Source organism: Perca fluviatilis, chromosome 12 (assembly GCF_010015445.1).
Source record: "Perca fluviatilis chromosome 12, GENO_Pfluv_1.0, whole genome shotgun sequence".
Classification (NCBI taxonomy): Eukaryota; Metazoa; Chordata; class Actinopteri; order Perciformes; family Percidae; genus Perca; species Perca fluviatilis.
Window position 1 is genome coordinate 32,262,212 of NC_053123.1, and position 14,108 is coordinate 32,276,319.

The following is a 14,108-nucleotide window of genomic DNA, read 5'->3' on the forward strand; positions in this document are numbered from 1 at the left end:
AACTTCCTTGCAGTTGTTTTTGATGCAGCTTAGTGTTAAAACATCCACAAAATAGCCATAGTTATATATCAACCGTTTTTGCGCAGCATGACGGGTTTCTCAATACAAAAAAACTCCCTTCTAGAAACCAAACACACCACCCCTATTTTTTATATAAGTCTCTAAAGACATTTGGTTTTACTCAATCCCGTAGTTTGCTCTGCTCTATTCTCTATTTTACAGATAATTTTTTCAGTTTCGGTTCAAAATATTTCTCCTGTTCGATGAAACATTCAGCATCCAAATCAGTGATTGTCTCATTTGTACAGTTAGTTAATGAGCAGCTGTACCTTGGTTGAGAGTCTGCAAGCATCCATTTGAAGGAAGAACTTTTGAAGTACTTCAAAGAAGGCTTTCAGTCTGTTAGGATAACTCAGGGCACATGCAGAGGCAAAGTCTCTCAAGTCGTGCAGAACTTCAACACGCTGAATCACAATACCAACATCGGCTGGAGGAGTGGCGGTATCACCTCCCTTAACATCGATGCTGTAGATACCAAAGGTGACTTCCAAGCTCCCTTGTCTTCCTTTACACAGAAGAAACAGCAAGGAGAAAAACAATTATATTAGAAAATGTTTTATACCTACGCAATTTCATAACACTCACTAATAGATAAACCGCGCCCCCAATTGTTTGAGTGATCAGTGCTGTATGTTGAGAAGCAAACTTCTGTTTCTCATTCCAAATATCAATACATTTGATCCCTAAACACAGCTACATTGATTGATCTGTGTTTATATTCAGAGGTGGCTGCAAATAAATAATTTGAAAGAAGCACAAGAGGCAACTATCAAAACCCAACTTCATAGCCTACTCTTAAGGGTGCATTCACAGATACTATCTAGTCAGTCAGATTCACTAGTCAACATCAACTTATAATTCCATAATAATTTCTACCAACAGCAAAACATACCTGTGTCATTGGGGCCATAATGATCCTGATTTTCCTCCCTGCAGAGCCTCCTTTGTTCAACACTTTCATGAGCTGCTCAGTGCGTTGGTCAAGTTGTGTAAGGAACTTTTAGAGAAGGGGAGTAGTAGTAGTAAGAAATTCTGCCTCCATCTGAAAACATGTCCACAAACACAAATTATATTAATGGTACCTACTAAAACAGTCAACATTCATTATTTTAGTAATACCTTATAAAAAGGTTTTTCTATTTTCTGCCTTAACGTACCACATGAAAGCTCTGCAGTCCAGCTATAACACATCAATACGGAGGGAGTTGACAAAGGCTATCCCAGCCAGGACCTGAAATTCAACAGATTAACAGAAGCCATCAACTACTGAAATGCATTACTTGCATTTAAGAGAGCTCTATACCTTAAAATTATAAAAAATCTATTCAGAACAAGATAATGAAGCTGTCATCTAATAAATGTTCCTAAAAATATGCAAAAGCCGATTTGCAGTAACTAGGTAGCTAGTTACGATCTTACCTTTTTTTGAGTAGGTCTTATCCAGACAGGAGAACAACTCAACGAAGCAATTTTTCAGGATCTGAAATTTTGCAACATAATGATTACTAAAAGAGACAAATAAACCTATAAAGATGTTAACAGATCAATTATTGAGGCACATTTTACATGGTTCTTAAAGCAGCACTATGCAACTTTTAGCTGCAGCTGTAGTTCCAATGAGACAACCAGCAGGGGGAGTGGAGAGTAGCGAAGCCTGTAGTTCCAATGAGACAACCAGTAGAGTGGAGAGTAGCGAGCTGTAGTTTCTAATGAGACAACCAGCAGGGGAGTGGGAGAGTAGGAGCTGTAGTTCCTAATGAGACAACCAGCAGGGGAGTGGAGAGGAACGTGAGGCAGTGTAGTTCTAATGAGACAACCAGCAGGGAGTGGAGAGTAGGGCGAGCTGTAGTTCTAATGAGACAACCAGCAGGGGGAGTGGAGGGTGAAGCGGCTGTAGTTACATAGTGTTGCTGAGCTACAATATGACAAAAATCCTCAAAGCTTGCTTTTACATCATTCCTTAGCATGACTTTCACACACTCACCCTGATTAAAAACACAATGAAAAAATAACTAATGATTTGGGCGGGGGTTATATATTTTATACTCTAAATACATGTGCAAAGTAAACTTTCAAATTCACCACGAATAAGTGGATGAGTCCCGCCCAACTGCTCTGAAATTAAACATGAGTAACATGCAGTGTTGCAGATAACCATACCTCAGGTCCACAAATGGACACCTTTTCTATTGTTTATCTGTATTAGCTAAATGCAGAAAGTTTAGTGCGCAGTGAGCATGACACAGCCACAACATTCACTTCAGGCTCAGCGCTAACGCGTAGCAGCATGCTGCTTGTGGTGTTGTGGCCTGCAGGAATATCTGTTCTAATAAATCGCCGAAGCTGCGGGCCACACCACTGTGGATGAGACCCCGAACGTCCATTTGTCTGGTTGTTCACCCTCTCCCTCACTTCGAGCTGACCGGAGCTAACCGCTAACCTGAGCTAATTACATTGGGCCACCAGCACTAAATTCAAGTTTAGAAACACTACACATCGCTATAGCGCTAAGCAGTGAGCTGCTGGATAAACAGCCAACCGACATGGGTCATACATATATAGTCTATGGTCATACAGCTAACGTTAGCTAGCTAAGTTTTATAGCAAACATGTCGAAGCCCCACCTGCTTTTACAGCAGTTTGCATCACAAACACAAAGTACAATCATGCTCAACATGAAAATATTACAAAACAGGTTTGAGTGAAAGAAAATGTCCTCCTACCTTTTCCATATTAGATACCAAACACCAACTGCAACTTTTTTTCCGACAGAATTACCGAAATTAACCGAAGGAGGGTCAGTGGCGCGGTTCAGGAATGAAAAACTAAACGATGCGCAGTCTGGAAGCATCTCAGTCTTCTTCTCCTGTTTTGGTTTAAATGGTAGCTGGTGTTTTATACTGCCGTCTTCAGGATGTAACAAGTATTGCAATCCTAATTCACTTAAATTAAATGTTTTGGGATTTATCAACACATTCATATTTTTTACAGGTAACAATAGACACAATTACATTGACTTTATTTGAAATTAACATTTTAACCTAGTAAATACATTTATTTTAAGTAAACTGAACATTAAACAACTATTTAAAGTGCACAACCCCCCTGATTCAATTTTTTGAGTGCATTTGAAGGAAGAACTTTTGAAGTAGGCTTTCAGTCTGTTAGGATAACTGCCGGCACATGCAGAGGCAAAGTCTCCCAAGGTCGTGCAGAACTTCAACACCCTGAATCACAATTCCAACATCGGCTGGAGGAGTAGTGGTATCACCTCTCTTAACATCGATGCTGTAGATACCAAAGGTGACTTCTAGAGCTCCCTCTCAACAGCTGTACCGTCGGCTTCCTTTACAGAGGAGAAAGAGCAAGGAGAAAAACAATTATATTAGAAAATGTTTTACCTACGCAATTTTCACAACACTCACTAAGAGATAAACCGGCCTCAATTGTTTGAGTGATCAGTGCTGTATGTTGAGAAGCAAACTTCTGTTTCTCATTCCAAATATCAATACATTTGATCCCTAAACACAGCTACATTGATTGATCTGTGTTTATATTAAGAGGTGGCAGCAAATAAAACATAATTTGAAAGAAGCACAAGAGGCAACTATCAAAACCCAACTTCATAGCCTACTCTTAAAGGTGCATTCACAGATACTATCTAGTCAGTCAGATTCACTAGTGACCATCAACTTATAATTCCATAATATTTTCTACCAACAGCAAAACATACCTGTGTCATTGGGGCCATAATGATCCTGATTTTCCTCTCTGCAGAGTCTCCTTTGTTCAACACTTTCATGAGCTGCTCAGTGCGTTGGTCAAGTTGTGTAAGGAACTTTGAGAGAAGGGGAGTAGTAGTAGTAAGACAAATTCTGCCTCCATCTGAAAACATGTCCACAAACACAAATTATATTAATGGTACCTACTAAAACAGTCAACATTCATTATTTTAGTAATACCTCATAAAAAGGTGTTTATATTTTCTGCCTTAACGTACCACATGAAAGCTCAGCAGTCCAGCTATAACACATCAATACGGAGGGAGTTGACAAAGGCTATCCCAGCCAGGACCTGAAATTCAACAGATTAACAGAAGCCATCAACTACTGAAATGCATTACTTGCATTTAAGAGAGCTCTATACCTTCAAATAAAAATAAAAAAAATCTACTCAGAACAAGACAATGAAGCTGTCATCTAATAAATGTTCCTAAAAATATGCAAAAGCCGATTTGTAGTAACTAGGTAGCTAGTTACGATCTTACCTTTTTTTGAGTAGGTCTTATCCAGACAGGAGCACAAATCATCAACGAAGCAATTTTTCAGGATCTGAAATTTTACAACATAATGATTACTAAAAGAGACAAATAAACGTATAAAGATGTTAACAGATCAATTATTGGGGCACATTTTACATGGTTCTTAAAAAAATAAATTTTTACTTCAACTCATTCCAAAAAAAAAAAATGCAACAGTATACAGCATTGCTGCAGCTGTAGTTAAAAAAGACAACCAGGGGGGGGTAAAGTATTAAGTAGGGGGGTTGGGCCAAGGGGGGGGGAAAGAAAAGAGGTGTGCGGCCAAAAAACAAGCAGAGGGGGGGGGGGGGGGGGGGGGGGGGGGGGGGGGGTGGAAGGTAGCACGAGCTGTAGTTATGAGACAACCAGTAGGGGGAGTGGAGGGTAGCGTGAGCTGTAGTTCCAATGAGACAACCAGTAGGGGGAGTGGAGGGTAGCGCAAGCTGTAGTTCCACTGAGACAACCAGTAGGGGGAGTACAAAGTACAATGCTCAAGAAAATATAAAAAAACAGGTTTGAGTGAAAGAAAATCTCCTCCTACCTTTTCCATATCAGATACCAAACACCAACTGCCACTTTTCCGACAGAATTACCGAAATTAACCGAAGGAGGGTCAGGCGTGGTTGTCCGGTCCAGGTCCGGTCAGGAATTCAAATCTAAACGCATGCGCAGTCTGAAGCATCTCAGTCTTCTTCTCCTGTTTTGGTTTAAATGGTAGCTGGTGTTTTATATTGCCATCTTCAGGATGTAACAAGTATTGCAATCCTAATTCACTTAAATTAAATATTTTTGATTTTATCAACACATTCATATTTTTTACAGGTAACAATAGACACAATTACATTGACTTTATTTGAAATTAACATTTTAACCTAACAAATACATTTATTTTAAGTAAACTGAACATTAAACAACTATTTAAAGTGCACAACTCCCCTGATTCAGTTTTTTAATGTAGGGAGGGTGCCAAAGCTCTGGAAGACATCCTGCGTGGTGCCTGTGCCAAAGACGACACATCCCAGGGATCTCAACAGCTACAGGCCCATGGCACTGACTGAAACGTGGATGCAATTTAAGGACCTGAGATGTACCCATAGTGTGCTCATTAGTGAAAACAGGTGTGCATCATTAACACTTTCAGCAGTGAGTGTGTGGACTAGAGGAGGGAGGAGTCTTAAACTGCTCTGCAGTAGATGAATCTTTTTTTAAAGTCTGTCTGCTATTACGTATGTTTGAGTCTGGACTCGAGAAATTTGTTTCCATTTAGAACCGGCACTGAGATTGGTCACCTATAATCCTGGCTACATCCTATGAGCCTGTATTATTAGGCTTGTTCGAGATCAACTGCGCCTCGCCTGTAAAGTAGACGAGAGCAGGCGGGAGCAGCGGGGGCGGTGACAAAAGTCCGCTCTCAAGTCGGACAGTTTTCCAGCTGATCCCAGCAGCCTTCAGGCTGAACAGGAAGTGACACAAACACTGTGGTCCGATTCCGATTTAATAAAATGTTATCAGACCCATATATCAGCTCCTACACAGTCTCCAGATGTTTTTATTATGACAGAGTAGCTGTCAAAATGCTCTACATGCGATCTGTTGCTGATTTTAATTACCAACAGACTGTAGATGATCTGTAATCTGAACAGATTTAATCTCTCTGACTTCTAAACATAACTATCAGCCACACTACATGTGTTCTGTACAGAATAAGCCTTTAAATTAGACAAATTGCAGTTAAAATCCCTCCGATTCAAAATCAATAAACGTTTATATAAAACGTCATCATGTTCAGTCGCTTCTGAACCAATCAGCTGTTCGATCAGCTGAGAGGCCGGCGTTTCCCAGCATGCACTGGGTCCGCCTGCGTCCGCCTGGCTCTTCAACCCGGTCTCACGGCAGTTCGTGTAAATGTCCACGTTATTCTTAATCTATTGATACGTGTTCACGGAGACGTTTTTCTCGTTTTTTACGTGTAAATGTCACATTATTTTTTACGTGTAAATGTCACATTATTTTTTACGTGTAAATGTCACATTATTTTCTCGGGGAAAGGACGCCGGGAGGCGGCCGAAAAGGTCACTCCATAAGCCGGGAGGCGCCCACGAGGCAGCCCGGTGGGGACCCGCCGGGAGGCGGCCGAAAAGGACGCTCCATAAGCCGGGAAGCGCCCGCGAGACGGCCCGCAAGGTGGCCTGCTGGGGACGCCCCACAATAACGGGATGGCGGAGGTTCGGTTTAGGAAAAAACTTACGGGGAGAGGGCGCCTTAAACGCCGGGGAAAGGGCGCCTTAAACGCCAGGAGACGCGCAACACTAATATGCGGGACAAAACGCCACGCACAGGGACGCCATCCCCGGGAAACAAAGCGCCGCAAACGGGACGCCATCCCCGCTCGCCCGGGTGAAAGTCCTGTGGTGTTTGATCCACCACCCCGACCAACCTCCCTACGCGGATATTCGGCATTTTATATTACTCCCTACAATTTCGTGCTGTGGCCACAAAATATGCTTCCCATTGAAATACATTACTTCACATTTTCGTGTTGTCCACCACGTAAAAAACGACAAAAACGTCTCCATGAACACGTATCAATAGATTCAAATAACGTCACATTTACACGAACTTCCATGAGACCGGGCTGGCTCTTGCAGTTGGTGAAAAGCAACTGCGCTACCTGCGTCTCAGAACTGCGGCCGCCTTGGTCTCGTGAGATTATCGTTGCCCACGTGTGCATGACATCAGAGCAAGTCGGATCAAGTCGGACACAAATCTAACCGGCATGCATTGGGCGCCGATCGCCGGTGATCGATTCTGCGCAGATCATTATTGTTATTATTATTATTATTGTATTTGCCTGTATTATTTCTTCTTCCATGTTCCCATGCACAAAAACTCACCAAACTTTGCACATAAGTCCAGTCCTATGCTAAACTTAATCAGTGCGATTTTTGTGCCGGATGGTGGCACTACAACAGCCATCTAAAATTCTAAACTTTAAAAATGCATAACAAATCAGCCGAACATGCTACAAAGTTGCAACTTTTGAAGTCCATCACTCTCTTCTTAAACCTATCTCCTCCCACATGTTTCTTTCAATTGACACCAAATTCGGGCAACTCCACAAATTTACCTTTTTAGATTTTTGATTCATCAAACATTTAGCGCATAGTACATTAAAACATCAGTAGTGTAAAGAAATCCTGCAATTTCTTCCACACTAAATCTTTGATGTTCATGGAAAAAAATCACAACCTTCCAAGATCATTGTAGATTTGGTTTGCAAAATTTCAGAATTTTATCTAAAAAAGCAGAAAAAAATATTTTAATTGTGCCCTCATCCACACATTGCAGTGAATGCAAAATATATCATCTTTAAACATCAGTTTGGCATTTATTGATCTTTGTGAAAATATATTACAGGCAGGCATGCAGTGACTTTGAGTTCGTGAAAAGCGCTATACAAATTCAATTTATTATTATTTATTATGTATATGTTGTCTTGACCAAGTACACAAATTCTCAGAATTTTCTAATATGAAATAAATCTTTTTTACAGCACCTTTAAATTCTGCATTTTCAAGCAAGTCTGCTCCTTGTATATTAGGCGTTGCAATCCCACTTGTGACATCACCCAGATAATAGCTCCCTGAGATCAGAACCTGCCTATGGCCTCAAAGGTTCTGAGTTTGAGCACCTGGTGTTGCAAGATGATTATTAATGTCTTTAATAAGGCATTGTGCTGTGGACAACTGCCTTCATATTTTACATGTGTGTCTGCATTAACACACCTGATTCTGATTAACAATCAGTCCAGTTCCAGTTAAGGAAAGTCATGTTATTGAGTCAACCCAGCCTGACTCAATAAAATATAGCCAAATATCTAGAGGAGTCATCACCAGGGGTCTCATTTCTAAATGTGGCGTACGCACAAAACGGGGCTGAAAATGTGCGTACGCCACTTCCCACACAAAGGTTGTGATTTATAAAAAACAAACTTGACGGGAGAATATGCGGTCCTCCAAGCAAACTCTGACCCATGCGTACGCACATTTTGGAGACAAAATAGGAATTGGCGACGCAGATGGTGAGGTGGTGAACTGAAGTCAGACTGCAGAAAGTAAATGGGAATAAGATTACTCTGTGTGTAGGATCGAAAAAAAGGCAGATTTATAAAACCGTGTGTACGCACACCTGTAAGCAATGTTCCCTTTATAAATCACAGGTTGACTACAAGTGTGTGTACGTGGATCAGCCTCTTATCCCGCCTTGTACATGCCCATTTTTAACCATAAATAGTCAATGTAAAGCACCTCGTGAATGCTGATCAGTATGTTAATGACCCTGGCAGTTGTTCTTTTGTTACACCGAATCATGCCGAATCATGACGACTGGCGGAGAAAAATAAACTCTCTAAAAAAACTCTCAGACGCTCGGGAATTGCTGCCAATTGAATTATAATTTCGGCCTGTTGTCGCACAGTGCACTGTAAAAAAGTACAGACCCATTTAGTTATGTCCACTTATTTCTTATTTTTAACTGAACACGCTTATACAAGTTTTGGATTTTGAACTCAACTTTATGAGTTTTGAAAGTTAAACTTGCATTTATTCATTGGGTCCACTATTTAAATTTTACAGATATGTATGTGTTGATTGAACTTGGGTATGTAAGTTATCAGTGAAAAAAAGTGTATGTGTTGCAACAAAAATGGTTGCCTTTCGATTTTAAAATAATGTCTTCACAGCATAGTTAAAGCATGGACAGAATAAATTGATTATACACCGCAGATAAGTGATGTAGCCTATGCAAATTTCTACTAAAATACAACAAGTGTTGTGGCAAACAACAAAGCACTAGTGGGAAGACCTGTCAAAGCTTGTGAATTGTGAATTTGCATTTCACTCTTCTCATATTGAAATGTACTTGAAAAGTACCAAAGTCAAACATCTCCACATTTACAACCCCAATCTACATACTGCAGTCAGGTGCAATTGGTTCATTGGCTGGTCAATTCCCATGATGCAAGGTAAATAGAGTTGTGTTAAAATTTCTGAAAAGTTTGCAATTTGTTGAATTGTTTGTTGAATTCCGTTTATTAAACGTGTGCTTGAATGTAGTGTTTTGTTGTGGTAATTGTCATTGTTGTGCTGGTTTACATTTGTAACCATGAGTTAAGTACTGTTATGTTTGATAAGAAGAGCTGAGTATTCACATTAGACTTTGAGCAGTAATAGGCTTCTTCAGCTATTAATCTGTGGTGTGTCACTTCATTAGCCCAAGTGACACAAGATCAGAGGCTTTAGAGGGACCCTATTTTGCATGGGGCCCTGGGGCTGCTGCACCCAAGCACCCACACTATCTCCACTATAAATGTGGTTATGTTATTGTAACTTTAAACCGTGAGTTTTAATAAAGCAGAAAAGTATGTCTGTTATACTAGGCAAGGAAGGTTTCTTGCATTATTAAAGAAAGTAATTTATTTGTTTTAACTAAAGTATGAAGTTAAACTAAGTAATTAAAAGTTAAATCAACTAAAATAACAACTTTAACAAAACTAGAACACTGTAGTTACATCACCCTCATTAACTTTAATTTCTATGTTGAAACAAAAGCAGTCTCAAGTTGAGTGAACCGATTTTCAACTAAAGGTGAACTTTCATTTCCAAGTTAAACTACCATGAAATTTATTACAGTGTGTGATCTTTTAGTAAAAACATTAGTCTGCTTAAGTTGAAAGTATAAGTTCAATTGCTGCCTTAAAACATGAGTACACCTAACTTGAAAAGACAATTGGTATGAATACAGTTAGTTGAAATTAAATGTAAAATTGTATGTTTGTTTAACAAAAGGAAGCAAGTTTCCTTGAATATACAATGTAAGATAGATGGTTGTTTTAACTCACAGTATCAAGTTCTAACAATAAATTATTATTAATTAAACATCTTCTCTAACTTACCTTCGTGAGTTGAAATAGCATACAATTGTATTTTTGCTTGACAAGAGGAAGCAAGTTTCCTTGAGTGGACAATGTAGTATTGATAGTTGTTTTAAATCACAGTATCAAGTTCAAACAATAAATGATCATTAATTAAACATATTCTATAATCTAACTTTGTGGGTTGAAACAACACTATTCTTAATGTTGGCTTTACTCACATTTTTAAGGCAGCAATTGAACTTAAATTTTTAAGTAGAACCACCCTGATAATTTTTACAGTGTGTAGGGAAACCCTGATCTATAGACTACCTTTATTAAGAAAATCTTCCAAATCAGCATTACGGTACTCGGGGACAGCTTCGATATACCAGACGTATATAAGATTTAACAGAACTATATATTATATCCAAACAAGCCTTAGTGATAAAGTTGAAGATTATATATAATATTTATTTAAAAAAAACACTTAGCTGTCTGACATTTCCCTCTGGAAACAGCCAGTTTCCCCCAGAGTGTCGAGGACCTGTACTTGGACCGGGATGGCACAGTTCCGGCGCGTTGCCCTCTCTATTGGACCCAATTCAGTACATAGATCCAAGAGCGCAGCTATATTACTATTACAGCTATATTAGGGAATTTAAATCGGAATATTAGCCAGTCATCGTCATGGTCCCTGAAGTCTCTTTTTCTCCTGATTCTTCCATTGCTGTCCTCCTGTAGGGCCAGCAGGGCCATCATGCAGCATTACGCACGGGTTCACCACAGTATTTATATGTTTAGCCTACAACAATTTGTGATTGTTGACACATTGCTAAAATCACAGCAACAACTAGTGGTATCCCTCACCCCGAGATACAATTTAAAATCGAAACGTAATAGGCAAACACACTTTTCTTCATGCAGGTTTTGTTATGAACACTATTAAAGTTCGGACTGATAACGAGGACATATAGAGCGTAACGATTGCGCGAGAGCTTAACGGCTGTATTTCCGGACTTTGACATTTGATGATCTATGCACAGTATTAAAGACAGATATTTAGTTATTTACACTGTGTTCTGCAGTTATCTAATGCTAGGTTTATTTGATGATATCCTGTATTCCATGCAGTCGGGCCATCTCATCCTCCTGCGCTCCGTAGCGGACAATGTGACGGCGGGACAACGCCAATTAAATATTAAGAACGAGTTTTGATTTAAGATTTGAGTTGGAGGTGTTTATGGAATAATTATCACTCAGAACAATTATCATTCAGTACAATCTTAATGATATGGTGTGAAGAAATGTGCGTGCATTAATACTTAAACATATTAAGAGTAGCCTAATCGTTATTCCCACGTTCGCACATTCTATCGTCAAGTTTGTTTTTTATAAATCACAACCTTTGCGTGGGAAGTGGCGTACGCACATTTTCAGCCCCGTTTTGTGCGTGCGCCACGTTTATAAATGAGACCCCAGCTCATTAGTTTGTGTCCTAGGTTAACATGCCACTGTGTAATCTGGCATTATGCTTATGTGGGGATTGGAGACCCAAAATCAAAGATATTTTAATTTAGAAGATTTGAATAATTAACAGTTCGTATGGTTATGATTATAGAGCATGTATTTATAATTTTACACCTCTTCCTACACAAAAACCCTTTCTGAACACGAGTCCATAGCTTCATTTGGCTTAGCATAGTTTGACCTATTTTATTTAACTATCTTATAAGTGGTTGCTGTTTTCTTCACCTCTTTTAGCTTGATTTGTTGAAGAGAGCTACAAAACAGGCCAGCCTGTTTAATATTGATGTTACACTTTCATCTTGATCTTTAGTTTTCATAGTGGATTTTGGACCCTATTGTTTTTGCCTGTATTATTAGGGGCCGAGCAGCGAAGCTTTTTTTGATTTTGGTCACAGACACAATGTCACTGAGCACTTTGTAATGTGGATTCTTCAAGATAAGCGATAAGTTTTAAAAACTAGAACATATGTATTTTTTATGGACACCTGTGATACCTGTCTATAGCCTCATTTGATCCTACAGTGTTGTTACACTGTACTTGCTTTTGGATCATTACAAAAAAGAATGCAAAATGAATATCTTAAAATAAAAGATATAGTCTCTTGCATCACATACATTATGAACAGGTAACTAAGTGGTCTTGAAGAGGATTCTATTTTCCTGTCTTTCATTTAGACTCGGTCTTGACTAGTCCTGGTCATGGACTTGACAAAGGTTGACTTGACTACACCACAATTCACCTTGTCATCTCAACTGCTGTACTCCATTACTATCCTGCAAAATAAAAGTCAACAGCTCCATCTTCTGGAAAGTCAGCAGAGCATCTCATGAATAACTGTGGCAGTTTAAGTGTGCAGATAATGGAGCTCTACACTGAACAATTATTGTTGCATGGCACAGGCTTTAACACCTGTCTCATTTAGTTTGGTTGAATCACACTAGGGTTGGTTTTCCCCCTTGGTGCGGTTCGTTTGGGCAGGTTTGAATGCAACAATCACACTCAGATACCCAGGAGTATGAAGGCTAATAAGACACTTAAACAATCAAATACTTTTCCATCATATTTAACCCTAGCCCTAGTTTCTCTCTGACTTTAATTAATTCCTCCTTTCCTGACCCTATTTACAGAAGCTACACCATTATCTGCCAGCAAAAGTTGTACAACTGCTTTTTTTTAATTCAACAAAGCCCTACTGCCTCAACAGAGTGGCCCTATTTAAATGAACCATTAATGAGAATTAGGGACAATTGGAAAACGGCCAGTAAGAGTATCTGGTTCTGTCTGTTTAACTGATTAATGCCCTGCCGGCTTGTAACCCCTGGTGACCCGTGTTCTTAGAGACACGGTAAACACATTCTCTCAACCCCCACCTGTAGCTTTTACTGTTACTGTAGTTTTATTTATTTTTGTTCTGTGTTTCACCATATCATTATCGTCTCTTGTGGTTTTTCTTGACCAGTCCAGGACATGGAGTTACATTATGAATATGTCTTGTTTATTATATTTCATGAAAGCTGATAAAAAAAATCACAATGAAATGAATGACATTAAATGTGATCATTTTACTTATAAAAATGATTTTAAATGGAAACCCATTGCATTCTCATAATTTGTCTAAAATAAGTTAAATGTAACTGATATTATCTGACTTTTAAAACTACCTGTTGTTTAACTTCTTGCCAAAAGAACTTTATAGTTTTAAATATTTGTGTCATAGAGACAACAAATGTGATACAGGAATCAAACATGAATGGCACTAAGGTGAAAAAAACAACTTTTCTCCCTGAGCTGAAAGAGAACATGATCTTTTGTGCTGACAGTTGTATCTGATAAACAACAGCTGATGGTTTTCTCTACTTGACGGGAAAGTGTGGCTGTTCAGGGGCATCTTTTTCTCTGTGAAACAGGAGCCCAGCAGGCCTGGACTTTCTGTTAGCAACAACATGGTCACAAATCACAGAGATGATGCTTTGACCAAACATAGAGACATAAGTTCAAAGCTGTAGTTGTGAAATGTTTCCATCAAAAGGAGAAACGGTTCCCTGGGAAGAAAACATCCTTCATAAGTGTCAGTGAATTTAAAACTTGCATTAAACCGGTGATTACCTAGAGACAGTATATGGTGCTTAGGACTCTTTGCAGAGAGGAAAAGTGAACAACAAGCAATAGCTGAAGCACAGGTCTTTTAATTGATGGGTAATCATATCTTCACTTTCTGTATTTGATAATTCACTCACTGAACAGCAGGAACATATTCATTCATTTCTCCTTAGACCGAGTCTGATCTCAGTCCCTCCACCGCCTCT

The 14,108-nt window shown here is 39.2% G+C and overlaps 2 long non-coding RNA genes across 2 annotated transcripts; both read right to left on the reverse strand.

Moving 5' to 3' along the window:
• Positions 1-957: 957 nt before the first annotated feature.
• Positions 958-2,862, reverse strand: LOC120569545. The gene is made up of 4 exons (XR_005640892.1): positions 2,784-2,862; positions 1,480-1,540; positions 1,218-1,291; positions 958-1,102 (listed from the first exon to the last, which is right to left on the reverse strand). It is a non-coding gene; the product is annotated as an uncharacterized LOC120569545 (long non-coding RNA).
• Positions 2,863-3,775: 913 nt separating this feature from the next.
• Positions 3,776-4,986, reverse strand: LOC120569546. The gene is made up of 4 exons (XR_005640893.1): positions 4,902-4,986; positions 4,328-4,391; positions 4,061-4,134; positions 3,776-3,945 (listed from the first exon to the last, which is right to left on the reverse strand). It is a non-coding gene; the product is annotated as an uncharacterized LOC120569546 (long non-coding RNA).
• Between the last annotated feature and the right edge of the window lie 9,122 nt (positions 4,987-14,108).